The sequence below is a fragment of the Ursus arctos genome, unplaced genomic scaffold (genome assembly GCF_023065955.2).
Source record: "Ursus arctos isolate Adak ecotype North America unplaced genomic scaffold, UrsArc2.0 scaffold_33, whole genome shotgun sequence".
NCBI lineage: Eukaryota > Metazoa > Chordata > Mammalia > Carnivora > Ursidae > Ursus > Ursus arctos.
In genome coordinates, this window is record NW_026623019.1 from 34,809,627 (window position 1) to 34,815,847 (window position 6,221).

Below are 6,221 nucleotides of genomic sequence, written 5' to 3' on the forward strand. Positions count from 1 at the left end.
TTCTTTCTTTAATTTAAACAATTTTTTGGCGGGGGGGGACAAGCGGGGAGGAGGGTGTGTGTGTGTGTGTGTGTGTGAGAGAGAGAGAGAGAGAGAGAGAGAGAGAGAGAGAGAGAGAAGCAGACTCCCTGGTGAGCAGGGAGCCCCCGATGGGGGGGCTTGATCCCAGGACCCTTCGATCATGACCTGAGCCGAAGGCAGACGCTTAACCGACTGAGCCACCCGGGCGCCCCAGCTTTCTTGTTCCTTTGTCTGCCTGCCTGCCTGCGTGCTTGGTCTGTGGATGTCTGATTACCGTCCTCTGATGTCACGGGGAGGTGGGCCATCTTTCCTCCTTCGAGTGGCCTTTGAGCATTTGTCAAACCTCTGTTGGGCTTGGGCGTATCTGTTTGGGTATCTGTTCCGTGATAGCTCTTTGTCTGGCAACCTCACAGGTCTCTGTCGTCGCGTCTAGAAATAAGCATTAAGCCAGGGGCGACTTTATTTCCGAGTTTTGTTTTGTTTTCACTTGTTTTGTTTGAAATCACCGTAGCGATTTTAATTCCTTTTGCCCATCCGCTTGTTTATGTAATCTCCACACCCATCCAGTGTGGTGCTGGAACTCACAACCCCTGCAGATCAAGAGTCGCAGTCGCGTGGTCCTCCGACTGACCGAGCCAGCCTGGTGCCCTGAAATATGTGTACGTGCAAAGCAAATGTCAAGACGGCACCCACAAACTTTTTACCGCGAAACCGCCTTTGGATCGCCGCACTCTTGAGTTGAGGAAATACCGGTAAAGAACGTAGGTAGTTTAGCCCACTAAGGAAGAATCAACTTTAAAGGAAAACCTTCATTTCAAGTTTCTGATGTTTGGTCAGTTCTCTCAACTCAGTAGATGTCCAGCCTTCAGAGTTACGGTATTTGCTTGATTTCTCTCTTGTCCGCGTTTCCTCATTTACTTTCGCAGTGCTCAGGATGTATGGTGTACAGAGAACAGTTTTCATCCGTGTGTGTGTGTGTGTGTGTGTGTGTGTGTGTGTGTGTGTGTGTGTTCTGGTGGTGGCGGGGGGGGGGATGTTGTGACTGTGGGATCAGGGATTCACACAGGTAAGAAGAAGGCAAAGAGAAAGGCTTGGAAAGGAAACCATTAAAAGCCCATGTTCAAATGGTGAAGGTGAATGTAATAAGAGTTCCCTTTAATCAAAGGAAGTCTTGCTGGAGGTTGCTTCTGCCCTCTCCTCCCTGGATAGGAGGGTGAGGTTTTTTTAAAGGTCCCTACGGGGCACAGAAAGCAGTAAAGCGCCATAGCACCTGGCTAGGATGCTGCTCTGCTGCCCTCTAATGTCGCATCCTCTGCTACTGTGGATGTTTTCCTCTGACTACTTCCTGTTTACAGGTGTTTATCTTTTTTTTTTCTTTCCATAATAAAGATTTTTATTTATTTGAGAAAGAGGGCGTGAGTGAGAGAGCACAAGCAGGGGGATCGGCAGAGGGAGGGAGAGAAGCAGACTCCCCACTGAGCAGGGAGCGTGATGGGGGGCTCTGTTCCAGGACCTTGGGGCTATGACCCGAGCCAAAGGCAGCTGCCCAACCAACCGACTGCACCACCCAGGCGCCCCAAGACAGGTGTATGTCTTGGATGCTTAATGCTGCTCCGCGTCTGTGGTTTGTGTGTTTGTTTTTTAAAGCTTTCTAATTTTAAGTAATCTCTATGCCCATCCAGCGTGGTGCTGGAACTCACGACCCCTGCGGATCAAGAGTCACCCGGTCCTCCTCCGACAGAGCCAGTCAGGTGCCCTGAAATACGTGTACTTGAAAGACGAAAAAAGGAAGAAAAAAAAAAAAACAAAAAACTTTTTTTCCTTTACACGCCAGAGGAAGTGCTACGCCTGGTTTTTCTTTTCTCCTTAATATCATGGAACATTTCATCATCAATTATTTACCTCTTCTCAAGCACCACCCACCCTCCCTTCCTCTCTTACCCCCCCCCCCCCCCCCCCCCCCGTGTCCTAGTGTTGGAATGCGCGGATGTCCCGGAGCTGGATTTGTTTAGTGAATGGCTATTTTAACTCCCTTCCTCCCCATTCCGCGCCTCCTCCTCCCCCCCCGCCCCCCCCCACCGTGTGTTTCCGGGTTATGGTCACAGATGCTGAAACCGAGATATATGTGTGTGTGTGTGTGTGTGTGTGTGTGTATAATATATATATAATATTAAATATATTAAATATATTTAATAAATATATAATATATATTTATATATAATAAATATATTATTTATTTATATATTATATAAATAAAAATATAATAAATATACAATAAAATAAATATATAATATATTTAAACATATTAAATGTATTTAATAAAAACGTTAAATATAAATATATTAATATATAATATTATATATATATATATATATATATATATTTAAATACTGGTTGATTTATTTATTTGACAGAGAGAGAGAGACAGCCAGTGAGAGAGGGAGGGAACACAAGCAGGGGGAGTGGGAGAGGAAGAAGCAGGCTGCCATCGGAGGAGCCTGATGCGGGGCTCAATCCCAGAACGCCTGGATCATGCCCTGAGCCGAAGGCAGACGCTCAACGACTGAGCCACCCAGGCGGTTTCGGGGGAAACCGATATTCTTATCGCCACACCTGCCTTTGCACGGATGTTCCCCCATGCCTGTTTGTTGTCCTTGGATGTCATCGTGGTACACGCAGAGAGGGATTCAGTGTGCACCTTTCTGGGGGCGTGTGTCAATCACCCCCTTTCTGCCCTCCTGAGCTTTCTTCGTATGCTTGAGAGAGACTTCCTCCCCTTGAAATGATAGAAGAAAAATGGTTCAACCGTTGTTGTTCTAGGAGTACTCACACGGTCTCTGTTTTCCGTTCCCTGCCTGCCCCCCGAAATTTGTCTTAAGTCCTCCCAGAGGCCCAGGGCACCGCCCGTGTGCCGCTGTGGGAAGCCCGCGTAATGCCGGCCGGGCCTCTGGGGCCTGCCGGTGTCTGCGGGGAATTTTATTTTATTTTTTTAAGATTTTATTTATTTATTTCACAGAGAGAGAGAGAGAGAGAGAGAGAGAGAGAGAGAGAGAGACAGACAGGCAGGCAGACAGGCAGACAGGCAGACAGACAGACAGCGAGAGAGGGAACACAAGCAGGGGGAGCGGGAGAGGGAGAAGTAGGCTTCCCGGTGAGCAGGGAGCCCGACGGGGAGCTGGAAACCAGGACCCTGGGATCGTGACCCGAGCTGAAGGCAGACGCTTAGCGACTGAGCCACCCACGCGCGCCCCTTTGGGGAATTTTCCGCCCACGTCCGCTTCCGGCGGGGTCGTGCGTGCGTGCGTGGGCGTGCGTGCGTGGGCGTGAGCGCATGCGTACGCGCGTGTCCCGCGGCCAGCCGGCTCCCTTTCCGGCTGGAGCGGCCCAGACACGTTTTCCCGGTCTGCCCTGGGGTGCTGCAGCCGTGCCGCGCTGGTCGGGGGCTCCCGAGGCCGACGCCCCGGGTCCGCGCGCCCCACACCCTCTGCCCGCCCCTCCGAGGTGGGGCCGGGACAAGATCGGGTGGCCGGGCGGCCGGCTGTGCGCCTTCACGGGCCCGCGATCTGGATCTGTCTCGGTGTCCTTTGCGCCGGTTGTCGGGCGCCACCTGGCGGCCGCTTTTATATAGCGTCACCCTGCCAGAGCGTCGCCGATGTCAGTAAGGGATGGCATTTGGCTGCGGTCCCCAAGCCGGAGTTCCAGGAAGCCGGTGACACTAGCGTGATTGTCCCGCTCTCTCTGGGGTGTCGGCGCGCGATCGGCTCGCGGGAGATTGAACCTCCAGGCTTGTGAGGGTGTGACGCCGCCACCGCCTCGCTCCCTGAGAAGGGTGTGGGGGTCGCCTGGACGGGTCGACCAGCACCCACCGGTGTCCCCTCCTCGGCCCGTGGGGGAATGGGAGCGGGTGTGTCCGGCGCCCGGACGCCATCCGGCCGGTGGCTCCGGTCGGTCGTCGGGCCTTCCGTGTCGCGCGGTTTTCTCCCGTGTCGCGCTCGAGCCTTGAGAGGAAGCCCGTGGATGGCGTGACGGGCCCGGCCACGGGGCACGCGTGGGGTTCCGGTCGTCTGACCCGATTTTCTTACCAAGCTTTCCGAGGCCCGCTGCGGAGGTGGGGACCGGAGGGGACCGGAACGGACCGGACCGGATCGGGTCGCGAGGGGAGGCACGGATATGGCGCCCCAGGGGCCCGGCCGCGATTCCCATTGCGGTCCGGCCGTCGGGGACGCCTCCGTGGTATCGCCCCCTCCCCCCCCCAGTCCCAACTGGGAGTCGGGGACCGGCATGGGGCCGGCATGGGACAGGCGTGGGGCCGTCCTGAGGGCCAGGGAGCAGGGCGTCCACAGGTGCCTCCGCAGGACTTTGGTGATTTTTCTAAGTCCTGACGTGGGGACGACAGGCGGACTGGGGGAGGGCCTACCCGGCCCGCTCCACCTCCCGCGAGTCCCCCGTCGGTCCCGGCTGCCGCCACGCTCCCGGGGTCGACCAGATGGCCCTGGGGGCTCCAGGGGCCGGGGCTGATGGAACGGTGCTTGGGGCCGGTGGCCTGGCTACGGTCCCAGGAGGTCCCGGTGACTTGTGTCTAGGCCCCGGCAGTCGGCGTGGTGATTTTGTCACCTGAAATGAGCACTTTTTGTTGCCAGGTAGGTGCTGACACGCTGTGCTTTGGCGACTGTCGCCTTAGAGATGGGGACCTCTGGGCGTGTGCGGGGCGGGGGGGACCTCTGGGCTTGACCATGGTGCCAAGCCCGGCTGTGCCCTCGCTTACTTGAGCCGTCCGCGTGGGCCTGTGCGCCGGCTCGGGTGCCTCCAGATGGTCCAGGCCGTGGTGCCGCCTCCGGTCTCCAGCACCCGAGGGCGGTGTGGGCAGGCGGCGTGGGTGCTTTACCCCGTGCGCTCCCCACTGCGGGCACCTGGCTGCGGTCGTGACAACCCTTGTCCCGCAAGGCTCCGTGCCACGTGTCAGGCGTCCTCCTTCCTTGGGTTGTCCGGCTGCTCTCGCCCTGGGGTCGAGGGGTGCTGGCGAGGCTGAAAGCAGGTCCCTCTGGTTGCTGTCCTCGCCGGGCTTTCCCCCCCTCGGGACCTCCCTGGGCACATTCTGCCGATCGATGTGGTGATCTCGTGCTCTCCCGGGCCGGGCCTAAGCCGCGTCAGACGAGGGACGGACATTCATGGCGAATGGGACCGCTCTTCTCGTTCTGCCCGCGGGCCCTTCGCGCTCCTCCTCCTCCTCCGCCTGCTGTGGCGGTGCGGGGAGGGCGCGGGGGGGGTGTGGACTCCGGCCCGACCCCGCCCTCCCACGTTCGGCCTCCTGGTGTCCGTGGGACCGGGGTCCTCTGACGCAGCGGACACTCTCGCTTGCCTTTCTTGGCTTCGTGTGGTGAGCGGCTCTCCCTGCCATGGGGAGGGCCGTCCCGACGCCGCGCTGCTCACCGCCTGGGCGTGCTGAGCGCGTTGCGCCTGGCCCTCCGTGGTGCCCCTGGAGCGCTCCAGGTTGTCTCAGGTGCCCGAGGCCGAGCGGTGGCGTCGTTTCCTGTTCCCAGCGACCCCCTCGGGCCACCGCTGTTGGTGGCGTAGTCCGAGGAGCGGGTGGTGGAGTCGGTAAGGGAGGACCACCTGCCCCCCCCATGGGGATGCGGGCGCCTCGTCGTCCCCCTGGCGCATGCCGTGCTGGGGGGGCCTGGACGTGGCGGGGTGTGTGAGCGATCGCGGCGGGCCGAGCCAGCGCTGTGGCGCTTGGCCAGCCGAGGGGTGCCGTTTCTTCGCCCCAGCATGCCACGTCCGTCTCCGCCTCTCGTGGCCTCGCCGGAGGCACGGAGCTCTTTCCGGGCGGTGACGCGAGCATGGTGTGCATGGCGGGGCAAGGACGGTCTCCTTGTTGGGCCCCAGCCGTGAGCGCTCAGGATTGCCCTGTGCCTGCCCCTTGCCGCAGACCTACCCCCGCCCCCCGAGCCCTTGGCGGCCTTTGGAGAGCCGTTTAGCGGGGCCCGGTCGGGGGACGAATGGGTGGGGGCGATGCGCCCTCGGTGAGAAAGCCTTCTCTAGCGATCCGAGAGGGTGCCTTGGGGTACCGGAACCCCCCAGCTGCCGCCCCTCCTCTGCGCGTAGTGGCCACCGATGCGGGGTGACTACCGTTGCGTGTTGGGCAGAGCCCCCTCTCCGTGAGGGGTCTGCCGGCCCCGCGGCGGGGCCGAGCGCCGCTC